Genomic DNA, 15,515 nt, shown 5'->3' with positions numbered 1-15,515 from the left:
GCCAAGAGGCCATGCTATTTTGTAACCTTTCTCAATGACTAAAAAAAGTCAAAATGTATTTGTTTTATGAATCACGATTCTGTTGATTTTGTTTCAATATCTTGCGGAGTATCTGATATTGTTGCAAAAATCATTCACATTATGGAAAGCTAAAATTACATCAAGTATTCTTGATACATCAAGGTTTGTGTTCAAATCTTGCTATAGCTAAGAGCAATAGCACAACTTGCCACGGTGTTGTCCAAGCCCTTTCCACGCATTCTTTCTATAGCTGCCAATTCGTATGTCGTCTCCTCATAGAGGATAACTCTCATATCTCCTTTCTGCGTGCAAACCCATCTCTGAGAACATTGTGTCTAAGGCTAAGATTGCCCTTTGCTTTGCAAGGGGGAGGTTGAGTGGTCCATGGAAAGCACATGTAGAGAAACATTTAGCTTTTCTATTCTCCTAAATAGTGCATGCATTGTACATATGTGTACCTTAGATAGTGGAATATCCAAAATGCATCGAAAGTGGGATTGTGAAGATGCCTATCCAACACTCTTCTCCAATATATCTTGTCCAAGATGAGAACCCCACCTATGCAATACAAGTAAGAGATTTTTCTTTTTTCTCCTTTAAAAAAATTGTACATACATTTTAAGGTCTTTAGGACTCCAACCATGCGCCATTCAACTGTGTAGGAACCCATGCCCTCCACATCCACTTTCTTTGTTCGCTTACTATTTTTGGAATGTTAGTTTGATTAAAAACCCAGTTCAATAAATCAAAGTTCTACTTTTGAGCTACCTAAAATGCACATTTAAAAGCATACAACTTCAATTAAACATAATGTCAGCTCACCTTAAACATACTATCAACTCACCTTGAAGGTTGCAAGATGAAAATTGTTATGCTCAGATTGCACACTAAAGTTTCTAGGGTCGTTGGATCCAATTCTTACATCCAGATCTCTGTTGATGAGTGTGATTGTGACTCACTCAACCTTCATCCCTCTTACAATCTCACACTCATCTATCTTGATAAAAAAATTTAGAACATCATTGCACTCCTTAGGAGTAACATCAAACAACTGCACAATGTATGTAGAGCGATCAAATCATAAAAAATATCGTTATAATTGTCATATAACACTTCCTCTGCTTTTAATGATCTGTATGTTGATTCAATGTGGAAAGGAATTTTGAGCCTTTGGAGTACTTTTCGTCTTGTTTTTTGAATAAAGAAAGGGTTTGGAAGTAGCGTATGCTTGATGTGAATCTTTTGGACCTGTGTTTGCAAAGACTTGAATAGGAGGAGTTAGAAAGATAAGCCTTTTCCTAGTGGAATAGCAATGCAAATGACATCACATACTTGTAAATGCAAACATATCATGTATTTCATATATAGCTTCATCCAAAATTGACTTAACATCCTATGCATGGAGTTGTTTCTCCTTTAACATGTTGTCAATCTGTTTGGAAACAATCTTACCATAACGCTTGTCTTCCAAGAGGCCAAAAATGTTTTTTTGATTCAATATGAGACCATAAGGAGCCAAGGAGGTGGTTGTGATGTGCTTCACTTCCTTGTTGGGGTGAAGCAAAGATCTGAGCATGCATGTCAAAAGTAAGACATGTGTTTGAGAGCTTATGAACTTAAACCTAATAAGGATACGTGGACTTACTTGATAGCTTACAGTCTTTTTTTAAGTCCTTCCGAGCCAAGCTTTAAGTCCCCGATGCCCTGCACGCTTCTTTCTCTTTGTCGAGGACCTAGCACTATTTGTTTTTTCTCTCAGTTGTTGCATAAGCTCCTTGATGATCTCGTTGTTGCCTTCAACTTGCTAAGCACATTGCACAATTTTTTGGTGTACGTGCACATTCTCGTTGCATGCAATGTCTCTCTCTCGTTGCAAAACATCATTTTGTGCGGACAACTACCTAGTGTATCTATACATGCCATATGGCCATCTCCCACATAGTTTACCAAAAATGTAATATCTTTGAAAGGTGGTGTGGAGTTTGTAACTGGATGCTTATGATACATTCTGCCGTCCACCCAAAGGTCCACATTTTTTCATGCCTTGTGATCTAAATTTCTCCTTCAAAGCTTCAAACATGGTATTTTATTTGTTTTTCTTTTAGAGGGTCTCATACTCTCATTAGAGCTCTACTTGCATATGATACACAAGTCTCTGATTCCTCGTAGAAGATCTTTGAGGAGAAGCTATAAGCCTTGACTGAGACATGACTAATCAAAATTGTCTATATGAGGAGGTGAGGGCAATGGAGGAAAGAAAATTCAATATTTGCGAGCTAGAGGACACGGGAGGAAATTGGGGGAAGAATGAGAGAAAATGCAGAAGATTGAGATATCCGACAATGAATTCGTAGTCATCCGCTGACAGTGAAGTGCTATCATTGCTGGATTAAAAAATTTGGTTTTCTATAAACGTACCCTTTAATGAAAGAGAGATTCCAATTTTTCAAAAAAAGTAGTGTGGAAAAGGAGAAAATGAATATTCTCTTATCTCTCTCTACGTTGACATGGCATTTCTTACAAGGCTCAAAATTTAACTCTGCCTGAGCTTTGGCGGGTGTCATAAAGTCGAAAAATATTTCAGGTTGACTCATAGAGCTTGGTCTATTCAGATTTCCAATTCGGCCTCATTTGGGCCTACTGTGCAAGCTATTTTGACATTTTGTGCAAATCTTTTGTCATGTCATTTTTTGTGTAGCAGGTCTCTTATAGTCTTCTACGGTTTGTGCTATATAGCACATGTTGTTCCCGCTTCGATTCTACTCTTTTTGGGCAGTTTTCATATCAAGTGCAACATTTGCCACGGCTAACAACAACACAAATGTGTTCAAGATGTTTGTTGTTGAGGATAGATTGGATGGAGACAATTACTCTATGTGGACTTATATGATGCAACATGTCCTTGTGTCAAAGGGTGTCTAGATATTGTGCAGGGCATTGATGTACGTCTTGGTTCTGAGGATGTAGGCGATGTTGCAGGTTTTGGTGGTAGGATTTCTATTGCCAAAGTTGTTTTTCCTATGGCTGAGCAACCTCGTTGAAATGTAAAATATGTGCAGGCTCATGCATTGATTGTGTTGTCTGTGAAGCGCACTATTACTCCTCACATTCGTTCAGCGAAATCTGCAAAACAGGCTTGGGATATTCTAAATGGTCTTTAAGCAAGTCGCAATGAGGCAAAAATTGCATTACTGTGTAAAGAGCTGGAGTCGAAGATTATGCATGAGGAAGATGATATGGACACTTTCCTTGCTGGTGCCAAGGATATCAATGAGCAACTTATTTCTACAGGCGAAGTCATTTCTGATAGCTCCCTTGTACATATTGTTCTTGATGCTTTGCTAGATTCTTACCAGACTTTTGCTAGTACTTGGAGACTTATGACCCAAGGAAATCCAAAAGTTGTCAAGTTTGATGCATTATGTACATTGTTGCAGCAAGAGTCGCATTCCAAAAAAAATACGACTAGACAGCGTGCAGTTGAACAGGCCTTTATTGATGCTCAAAGAAAAGGTGGTAACAACAATGTAGCCACTTCTCATGGTTCTTCTGCGAGTGGTAAATCACATGTTCTTAATGCTTCTGCTGGCAGCAATTTGTATGGGGATTCTTGTGAAAAGGGCAAAAAGAAAATGCGTTGCTATTATCGTAAATCTAATGATCACTTGATCAAGCACAGTGTCCAAAATTGAAGACAAAAGAGGTTAAGAAGAAAGAGGTTGGATCAACTACAGGGTCCAATACAAGTGCAGCTATTGTGGAGTCTTCTGTGAAAGGAGCTCGTGATGCTGATGTAGATGAAGACTGGGCTTTTAGTACAGAGTGTACTTATGATCATGTTGTCCATGATGCATGCATGTCAATTGCTGCATATTCACATGTGTGGTATTTTGACAATGGTGCTACAAAGCACATTACCTCACATCGTGATTTGTTTACCTCTCTTGAGTCTGTCCCTCATGGAAATTCAGTCACTTGTGCCAACAATACCTCTTATCCGGTTCAAGGAGCTGGAAAGATTGTCCTTACTACTGCAAATGGTAGTTCTTTCACACTTGTTGATGCATTGTATATACCTGGATTCAAGAATAATATTTTGTCTATATTTGCACTTGCTAAACTTGGTCTTGTAGTCAAATTTGTGGATGATAGACGTACAGTAAATGATCTCATTTTTGGTGATGAAATCATTGCATCTGGCATTTTATGTCGTGGGTTGTATAAGCTCACTTTGTATGACAAGTGTGGATAGAATTTTGCAAATGCAATTGTGAATTCTAAGGCTATTTCAAATGAAAAACTTTGGTATGCACGTTTTGGGCATCTGAATTTTGCTAGTTTGCTGCATTTGCAGGAATCTAATATGGTTGCTTCTTTGCCGCCTCTTGAAGCACTTGTCCAACATGTTTGTCGAGGCTGTATTTTGGGTAAGATGCACGTTCAAAGTTTCCAAAGGATGGTTCAGTCAGGACCACATGCAGGTTGCACCTTATGCAAGTGATGTTTGTGGGCCCATACAAACTCCTTCCTTGGGCAATTACCTTTACTTCATGACTTTCATTGATGATTACTCTAGGCATGCATGGGTTTATCCGCTTAGGGCAAAGTCCGAAGTATTTTTGTGCTTGAAGCAATTTTTGGCTATGGCTGAAAATGTCTCGAAATGTACTATGGGACACCCTCCACTCCGATCGAGGGGGGGAGTATATGTCTCAGAATTTAATGCATTTCTACCTAGTCGTTTTGCTGGGGTGTAGGCCAGGTGGCCGTGGAAAACCACCCTTACTCACTTTTTTTACCTAATGAATAAAGGGAGAGAAAGTGAGAGAGTTGACTACTCTGTCACTTTCCTCTCCGCTAACCCATATAGGGAGAGAAAGTGAGAGAGTTGAACACTCTCTCACTTTCCTCTCCACTAACCCAACTCTCTCTCTTTAGCTTTTTCTTCCCCCTTCTCTTGCATCATTCCCTCTCTTGCACACTCCACACACGTGCACTCCGTTAATATCAATTGGTATCAGAGCACAGGTGGGAAAAAAAAGGGCTTGCATTGAGGTGAAGAACCAAGAAGCAGGTTCGAGCTTGAGAATTGAGCAAATTGGCAAAGCTTTGCAGAGAATGGTTGAGAACAACACATGAAGTCGAGATTAAGAGAGCTTGTGTGTGCACACAGCCAACCTTGGCTTGAGTCGGGAAGGCATTGAAGCAATTGAAGCAGAACCAAGCAGAACCAAGCCTTGCAATTGCAGCTTATGAGCAAGCAAGGCCGAATTGGGTAGTGATGTAAGCATGACACACAAAAGGGGCAACAACTCGACATCTGCATAATTGGGTTGAGCAGTTCGGAAGCTTCATATTGAATCCAAAGCATAGCATGTGTATGCTTGTGGACCTAAGCAAGGAATAAAATTGGAATCGGTGCAGTTACAAGGCTTGAAGCTTCACAAGCAACGTTGAGGCATCAAGTGCAGCAAGTCAACATCACAGGGGCAGGCGGGCTCTGTATGATCAGTAGTTGAAAGGGCATCAGTAAATAGCAGTATTGAAGCAAGTACAAACAAAGCTTGCAGCATCAGAGAGTGGGTAGCCTGAGCAAGCAACAAAACGGGGCACTGCAAATTGCTAGCTTGAGTGTGTGTATGCGTTATATACACACCGCCACATTCGAGCGAGTCTATTAGCGTTGGAGATGGCGCCGTGAGGAGTAGCAGGTAATCTAGGGGAATCCGTCAAACACACACAAGGAAACGCAGTGGTGGAGGAGCAGGCGTCGAAGCGGATATCCACACACACACACACACACACACACACACACCTTGCAGGACATCCACACACACACCCTTGTTTGTAGAAATCGAAAGAGACAGAATTCGGAAAAAAAAAATTAAGGCTTTTTTAACACATACCTTTTTTGTGTGCAAGGGAGGGTTCACCCACCCCCATTGATAGCCATTGACCCTTGACACACCGACCTTCTAAACCCCGATCCCTTGACCCCACTCTCGGACACCCCAAGATTGGAAACTCATAGAGAAAAATAAATACCTCTTAGCCATGTGTGTGTAGAAGAGACAAAGAGAGCAACAGAGAGAGTGCGAGCTTGAGAAAGAGAGGGAAGGATGCAAGAGAAGGGGGAAGAGAATTGGGGAAGAAGAAGCTACAGAGAGAGTTGGGTTAGTGGAGAGGAAAGTGAGAGAGAGTGGTCAATTCTCTCACTTTCTCTCCCTATATTCATTAGGGAAAGAAAGTGAGTAAGGGTGGTTTCCCACTTCTGTAAGAATAACTTCCCCCTAAAACTCTGGAGTAAGCTTCTCCATAGAAATCATAGAGATAAGTCGCTCTTGAATCGTGCGATTCATTCTTTCAGCTATCCCATTTTTTGCAGGTGTGTATGGAGCAGTAGACTGCCTAGGAATGCCTCTTCGATTGCAAAAATCCTTAAACTCCATGGAGACGTATTCTCCACCATTGTCCGTGCGAAAAGCTTTTAGCTTTTTTCCTCAGCCATGGCGAGGAATTTTCGGAACGTCGAAAAAACCTCTTCCTTATGGTTAAGGAGATACACCCACACCTTTTTGGTAGAGACTCGTCTATGAACGTGAGAAAGTATTTTTCCCCCCCTAGAGTTTTATGTGGCATTGAACCACACAAATCACTGTGCACCAAGTATCGGGGTTCACCTAGTTTCTTGTTTAATGGCGAAGATGTCAACCTAGTCTATTTGCCGTATAGACAATGCTCACACAATGGAAAGTCCGCGTAATCTAACACATGTAAGTAGCCAAAACGCTGAAGTGTTTTCATTCCCTTTTGGTTAATAAGCCCTAGCTGGCTATGCCACCACTCAGTAGATGACAGCTTGCCAACAGAGATAGAGAGCGAGCGAGTGAGAGAAACAATTAGAGACTGAGCATTCCTTGGCTTGCGCTCACTTGCACACATACCAACATGTGCAGGTGCGGACAAGTAAGCCCGACGTTATCCGGTATCGGTCCGAGTTTAGTCTTCAAGCATCGTCTACGGCTATTCGGCTAGCCACTCTTGTCCATCGGTAGGAGACAACATTGACATCAACAATTTCCTGCTATGCATTGGCACATTTTTTGTCACCACTCTCTCTCTCTCTCTCTCTCTCTCTCTCTCTCTCTCTCTCTCTCTCTCTCTCTCTCTCTCTCTCTCTCTCTCTCTCTCTCTCTCTCTCGTATTATTTAATTATATCATTTGGACATGTGTCCTCTTTGTTCTAGCGCACCGGCTTGACATTCTTACACATTGCGGTGGATTTTTCGACATCTGACCCGACACCATTTTCACGCGGATGATATTTTCCTGTGATCGACAGTTGTGCTTGCCACATGCACAAATGAGGTACCTCTATCATAGAGGAGTGACACCCGGCATCGGCACTAAGCACACCGATCGCATTGTATGGCATGATTTTTGGCTATGACACCTTTGGCGGCTATTCAACTAGCGTATTTCTTCACGGCGGCAGAAATTGACACATAACAACACCGATACACAGGTTACAGGTTACAGGGGGGTTTTCAGCCTATTCACACACAGATTCTCTAGATTACCAGACACAGCGCTTTCACAGGCGATTTGGCAGTCATTTCAACAGCAGATTCTCTACGGACAGATGTGTTAACAGATGCATTTTGTTGTGAGCACACCTAGTGCTATTGAGCTCTTTTGAGAGCAGATATCCCCACAGGGATTACTTTTGCTGCAGGCGGCAATTCTTGGTGCCTGTTTGAGCGCGGTTTTACTCATGTACGTTGAGTTGCGGACACTGCCCATTGTACTACGTGTGGAGCCATTTTTTGCTATTTTGGCAGTTTTCCCCGGTCGTTTCTGAGACTCGGACCGGAACATCCCTTTCTGAGACTGTGGCTAGTCTATTCGTGTCTGCATTAGCCTTTGGAGGGTCGATAGCGTGGGGTTTTCTTTGAGCTGGGGTGTGCTCGAATGTTGAGACATCTTTGGTGATACAGGTAAGTGGAGTTTCCCATTTACGGTACCCTCACCATAGAATATGTATCTGGACGTATTTTGTGCTTTTGACGCCAAGTTGGCAGTCACACAATAGTGGTTTTGTGCAGTAGATGCCTAGTTAGTGCAATTGGCACATTTATGCATATTTTGAGTTGAGTTTTGACTCCTCATACAAAGAAGACTCTGTCCAAATTTCTGCAGCTTCTCGCCATAGTTTGGCACCTCTCAAACCCTCTTGTCAACCATGTCTTCTTCTTCAAAAAGGAGGAGTATTTCATTCACAAATTCGATGGCAGCAACTTCACCATGTGGAAAGAGCGCATGAAAGATGTTTTGACAAACAAAGGCCTATCAGAATCGTTGAAAGAGCATGTAGAGGATGATGACTATACACAAGCTCAGTGGGAGTTTTTGGATGCGAGAGCCATGGCTACGATGTGTCTACATCTAGCCAAGTCAGTGTTTTTCACTATCATAGGGAAGACAACAACCAAGGAACTTTGGGATAGCTTATGTTCAGCATGGGAGAGAAAAAGTGCATCCAGCAAAGGTTTTTCTCATGAAAAAACATATGAAGCTCAACATGAAAGAAGGTAGCACAGTTTCTGCTCACTTAAATGAGTTCAACTCCTTGTTCAGTCAGCTGACACCTCAGGGCTTTAAGGAGTTTGACGAAAAACTCGTATGTATTCTTGTTATGCTCTCTTCCCAGTTCATGGGACATCTTTTGCACAACCATTAGCAATTTGGCTTCGAATGGCAAGTTAGTATTCAATGTTATCACAGATGTGTTGCTCACTGAAGAGATTCGACGTAAATCTCTCAATGGTGCTAGTCATGGAGATGCATATATGGTTGGCAGTTCAATGAAGGCAAGAGGCCGTGATAGGAACAAATACAAAAGCAAAAGTAGAGAGCAAAATCCTCGTAGTCCTAGCAGACACAGGAACTCAAGTAGAGAAGAGCCATTACAAAAAGGATTGTCGTAGTTTCTAAGAGATCAGAAAAACATGCAAAAGGATAATTCTTGCAAAGGCAAAGGTACGGTAAAGACTGAGGAGCTCAATGTGGTTGAGTCTCCCATACCTACCACTGTAGTAGAGGATGCTCTTTCTCGAGTGATCATCATTATGCCAACAGAGATTCATGTAGAAGTGACAACAGATCCCTTAGATGTTCTCATTTTCACTTCAAACCTCACTCCAAATGCTTTGGTTGCATAGGATGAGGGTTATGCACAGAATTGGATTCTTGATTTTGGTGCAAGTTTTGATGTCACACCGCATAAAGAGTGGTTTTCCTCTTATGCATCCATGCATGGCATAGTCAAGCTTGGTGATTCCTATGGCTTGACATTATTGCCATTGGTTATGTGAAACTTCAGATGCATAATGGCACTACTTTTGTGTTGAAAAATGTCAGACATGTGCCCAGGCTTACAAAGTGCTTGCTTTCTATAAGGCAATTGGATGATCTTGGCTACACTACAGTTTTTGTTAATCGTTCTCGGATGATCCACAAGAAAAACCTTATCATGATGAAAGGTCGTAAAAACGAATCCCTGTACTCTTTATTTGTTTCAAGTGTCGAACGAACACTCTATCTATCTTGTCGAGCTGCTATCTATTGAGTTGTGGCATAGCCGGCTAGGGCTTATTAGCCAAAATGGAATGAAAACACTTTAGCATTTTGGCTACTTACCTGTGTTAAATTACACAGACTTTCCATTGTGTGAGCATTGTCTATACGGCAAACAGACTAGGTTGACAACTTCATCGTTAAACAAGAAACTAGGCAAACCCCTAGACTTGGTGCATAGTGATTTGTGTGGTCCAATGCCACATAAAACTCTAGGGGGCGGAAACTAATTTCTCACATTCATAGATGAGTCTACCAGAAAGGTGTGCGTGTATCTCCTTAAGCGTAAGGAAGATGTTTTTTTTATGTTTCAAAAATTCCTCACCATGGTTGAGAACCAATCAGGAAAAAGGCTCAAAGCTTTTCGTACTAACAATGGTGGAGAATACATCTCCATGGAGTTCAAGGATTTTTCCAATCAAAGAGGCATTCATCGGCAATTTATTGTTGAAGGAACTGTGCAGGAGAGAAGAGGAAGGACAAGAGCACACGACACACAGATATGGGTGGGGAGACTCAATCAGTGAGAAGCCCCCTATACACTTATGCTATGCATAAGGTATACAAGTCAGTGGGCGCCTAGACTCTCGGCGGCAGGGCAAGGCACAAGCGCCTATACCCCAACAACCTCCCACTTAAAGGCGACTGTGCCTTTAAGCAAGGGAACCTAGTCTAAAGACTACAAAAGGTGAGAGAAAATCGTTCTCAATCGATGTCCACTGGCTAGCTGTGATCGTGTGCATCCGACTGTCCTGCTCCCGTGTAATTCCATACACCACCAGACGTACCGCACACGTACTGCAAGTATGTACGCAATACCTGCATATCTCCCTCGTACACTATGCCATCATCAGTCAACAAACAACTGGCAACCCCAACTGCAAATTCTCCCACTGCAGCTGCGATATCCGGTCTCAAGATCAGCATCTCATACATGAGACCACCGAATGCCGATGCAATGCTAGCGCGCCCCGCTAGCTCTACGGAGCATGCATCAACATATATATCCCTGGCAATAGGCATCTCTGACTGATAAGGCGTGTCAGCCACATTCATCTCCTGACTGTCCGCAAAAGACGCACCAACTTGTCGTGCAACCTCATAGCAAACCAGCTACTCTAGGTGTCTGTTGGAAGACATATCCTGCACATCTATATCCCCACGCTCACTGTCGAGCATAGAAAGGAATGATTGCATAATTGCTGACGTCTCAGCCTCCTCTGCAATCATCCACTGCAAACATGACCACTCAATCTGTTGTGACTCACTAGAGCTCTCATGCTCTAACTCCTTATGCATATACTCTTGCACAACTTCCTCCTGTCGTGACTCACTAGAGCAAGACCACTCTACCTGTCTATCCTACATAGAAGTATCTCGCGCAACTGACTCTCTGCTTTGCTCAGTCAATAGCAAAGCATGCATGTCTGACTCTGTCACCTCTCTGTGTGACTGCTCAAGTCGTGCCCCAATTGTGTGCACAACGAGCTCACTACTTTGCACTCCATGCAAAGCACCCTGCAACCCATGAGCAAAAGAGACTGTCCAGGTCTCTTGCTCTCTGCATGGCTGTAACAAGATTGAGACTCGACCATCTCGCACCAGTACTACGTGCAATGGGTACCATGTGCCAACTCTAGCACCTCTCGCAATCACCAGCGAACCCAAATGCAACACAAAAGATCGCTCAAGCAACGATACAGGACATCCACTATCCCTGAGCTGACCAACGGAGATCAAACTCATCGTCAAATTTGGCAAACGACGCACATCTCTGAGCACGTATGATGCACCACTCGGTAATGGCAGTCTCACATCTCCTGAACCAGCAATCTCATGCAGTGACCCATCTGCCAATCGCACACTACCATGCACTCTGCTAGAATAGCTACTAAACCAGTCACGATACGGAGTGACATGAAAAGTAGTGTCCCTGTCTAACACCCATTGCAAAAGAAGTGCACTATCCTCAGACGTCAAAAAATCAGGAGTAATACAGGAAGCAAATGTGACCTCACTGTCACTAGGGTACTCAGACATTGTATCTAATCCTGCAACTGTCAAGTCAACGGAGCCTATAGCATCTACTGCATCCTTGAGACTAGCATGTCTCTTGTGATGTCTCATACGACAAAAGCATCACCATCTAATGTGCCCTGTGTGACCACAATGCCAACATCTCAAGTGTCGACACAAACGAGAACGTCGTCTCTCATGAGTCATTGTCCTAGACTCCAAAGTCTCACACATATTGACTACTATAAGTGAATGTCAAAAATAACCAAGAGCTGTAACTCTACTCTAGGTACGGTAGCAATGAAATGCACTCAACTAATCCAAAAGAAGCAACCTGCAACAAGAAAATTCTCTCAAAAAAAGAGCTCACCAGCACCTACAATGCTCATGCGAATCTACGCATAAAATCTCTCGCAGTAGTGGCAATGATGCAAATCCCAAATGCAAAGTGTACGAGGCTCTTGTAGAGTAAACCAAGCTCCTATATGGCTACAAATGAGCCCCAAAACAGCCCCAAAATTCAGCTCTTAAACAACTGCATAAACAAGTCACAAACGTGTCCCAGATCAGCCTACAACTGAGCCATACATGGACACCTGCAAAGAGGAAACAATGGCTAAAAATTCAGCGCCCACCCAAATAAGCCCTCAAACCTGCCTGTAAATTTGTAAACCTGTAGAGCTGAAACCTGTTGAAAAACCTCAAGCCATTAATGCTCGAATCCGGCTACCTAGCTCGTAGCCACACAAGCATACATCACAATATTCACTCATGTGAGTGTGCCAAGATAACTGTACGCCTATCAAACCGTGAGCTAATCACCAAGCCCACACTGTGAGGTATCGATGCATACATGCACTAAGCTCCCACCTGCAGAGAACACCGGACGTAATCACTGAGTGCAATCGCAATCACAATCACAATCACAACCTGGATCGCATCAACTTATGCGCATAAAACTCCTGGGAAAATTTCGCCAGAGTTTCGACGCACAATGACCATCGACGCAAAATAACCATTGTCCTGCAAGCTCCATACAACGAGAAATCAATGCGCATCAAACTACACTCAACATACATGCATAAGCTCTACAAACCTGTGTCCAACAAATGCTCACAAAGAGTACCACAGGTAACCATACATATCATCCACAACCAACCTCTGCACTTGCTCACAAGATCTACTGCTCACCACATAAGCATACATAGAGCATTACCCGCTCAAAGACCATGTATGCAAGCCACAACACTGCGGAAGAACCACTCAACTGCAACTGGCAACACCTGTGGGAGTACTAGACTCAACCTGTACCTGGGAGTCAAACCCGATCTTGTAACACCTGCAAATACTCACAATCGAGCAAATCAAACCAATCCACCTCCTGCTTGCCAATCTACAAAAGACGGGTTTCTTTGCGGCTGAAACCTATCTTCTGATGTAGTGCTCAGAACGAAATTTTGAGGGCATAAACAACTTCGAAAGGGGGGTAAAACACCAAGTCGCCTGGCGGAAATGCTCCCGGAACGCCGAGTGTGAATTTCCAAGCTCCGGATCCAGAATCTGCCTGAAAAGTGCGCACCCACACGATTACGTAAAAACGCACTGAACTTGGCTCTGATACCAATTGAAGGAACTGTGCAGGAGAGAAGAGGAAGGAGAAGAGCACACGACACACATATATCGGTGGGGAGACTCAATCAATGAGCACCCCCTATACACTTATGCTATGTATAAGGTATACAAGTCAGCGCCCAGACTCTGGGCGACCGGGCAAGGCACAGGCGCCTATACCCCAACAATTGCTCCATACACACCTGCAAAAAATGGGATAGCTGAAAGAATGAATCGCACGATTCAAGAGCGAGTTATCTGTATGATGTCTATGGCAAAGCTTACTCCAAAGTTTTAGGAGGAAGCTGTTCTTACAGCAGTGCACATTATCAATAGGTTACCTAGTTCTCCTTTGAATTTCAAAATTCCAGAGGAATTGTGAACTGGGAAAACGCCAAGCTATGAGCATTTATGTGTATTTGGATGTGAGCCATATGCACACGTGCCCAAAGAACTTCGTCGCAAGTTAGATCCTAGGTCACACAAATGTATTTTTATTGGCTATTGTGCAAATGGAGACATGGGCTATCGTCTCTGGCACCCAGAATCCAACAAAGTCATTCGTAGCTCATACGTGATTTTCAATGAATCAAAAATGCACAAGAAGCCCATTAAGGAACTTGGGTACAGACGCATTCATTTTGAGGATATAGCCTTCGAACCAACTCAATTCAGTAGTGTTGCACCTAATCCTCAAGTGCAAGATACTATTATTGCTCCGAAGAGAGCAGAGTGTAGTAGTCAGTCATTGAGACGCTCTGTAAGAGTATCACGTGTGCCCGAGCGGTTTGAGCCGGGTATACACCACATTTTGGTCACTGACAATGGAGAGCCAACCTACTATAAAGAAGCTATACAAATGGACGATAGCGTTAAGTGGGAGCAGCATATGCAATCAGAATACAATTCGATTGTAGCTAATGAGACATGGGATTTGGTTGAACTACCAAAAGGAAAAAATGCTTTACCTTGCAAGTGGGTATACAAGAAGAAGTACACAGCGGAAAATCTCGAGCCTAGATACAAGGCTCGTCTAATTGCCAAGGATTTCAAGCAGCAAAAAGGTGTGGATTTTGATGAGATTTTCTCTCCAATAGTGAAGATGACTACACTTTGCACTGCGCTTGGCTTGGTTGCTATCTAGGACATTGAACTTGTCCAAATGGACGTGAACATAGCTTTTCTTCACGGGGATCTAGATGAATATGTCTACATGAAACAACGAGAGGGCTTCGTATGTGAAACCCAAAAGCCAACAAGGACAGAATTGGTTTGTAGACTTAAAAAGGCACTCTATGGCCTCAAGCAAGGTTCAAGGCAGTGGTATCAAAAATTCGACAAATTCATGCAGTCTCAGTGATACATAAGAATTCAAAAGGATCACTGCTTATACACAAAGAGATTGAACAATGGCTCTTTAATAATCTTGATCTTGTATGTAGATGTAGGCAAATCAATTGATGAGATAAATCAGTTGAAAAAGATGCTAAGAACTCAGTTTTCCATGAATGATTTGGGAGATGCCAATCACTTTCTTGGTATGCACATCAAGAGAGATAGGAAACGTGGAATTCTTGAATTATGTCAAGAAACATACATCCACAAAGTCTTGCAACGTTTTAGTATGCAGGGGGGGAAGTCACTGAGTACCCCAATGCAAGCATACTCCAAAGTTAGCAAGGAAGATTCTCCCAAGACAATGGCTGAGAAAGAGGAAATGGCGAAAGTGCCATATTCTTCAGTAGTTGGCAGTTTGATGTACACTATGGGACCAGACATTGCACATGCAGTGGGAGTGGTTAGTAGGTACATGGCAAACCCTGGCAAGAAGCATTGAGAAGCAGTGAAGAAAATCCTTAGATACTTGAAGGGTACATCTAGCAAATCTTTACGCTTCGAAAACAGTGATGCATCTATTGTAGGTTACACAGATGCAGATTATGCAGGTTGCATCGATCGTAGAAGATCCACATCTGGCTATGTGTTCATTTTTGCAGGAGCAGCTACCTCTTGGAGATCGTGTCTCCAAGATTGCACATTTTCATCTACCACTGAGGCATAATATGTTGATGCGTCTGACTCAAGCAAGGAATCCATATGGTTAGCTCACTCTAGTGGGATATTCGGGCATCCACGAGGTTCCAGTATTGCATTGTGATAGTCAGAGTGCCATCACTTTGGCAAAGAATCCAGTGTTTCACTCAAAGTCAAAACACATAAGAGGCTAGATA

This window comes from Adiantum capillus-veneris, chromosome 6 (genome assembly GCF_014529385.1).
Source record: "Adiantum capillus-veneris isolate H3 chromosome 6, ASM1452938v2, whole genome shotgun sequence".
In the NCBI taxonomy this organism is placed as follows: Eukaryota; Viridiplantae; Streptophyta; class Polypodiopsida; order Polypodiales; family Pteridaceae; genus Adiantum; species Adiantum capillus-veneris.
The sequence above is the reverse complement of the archived record's forward strand: the minus strand, read 5'-3'. Positions refer to the sequence as shown.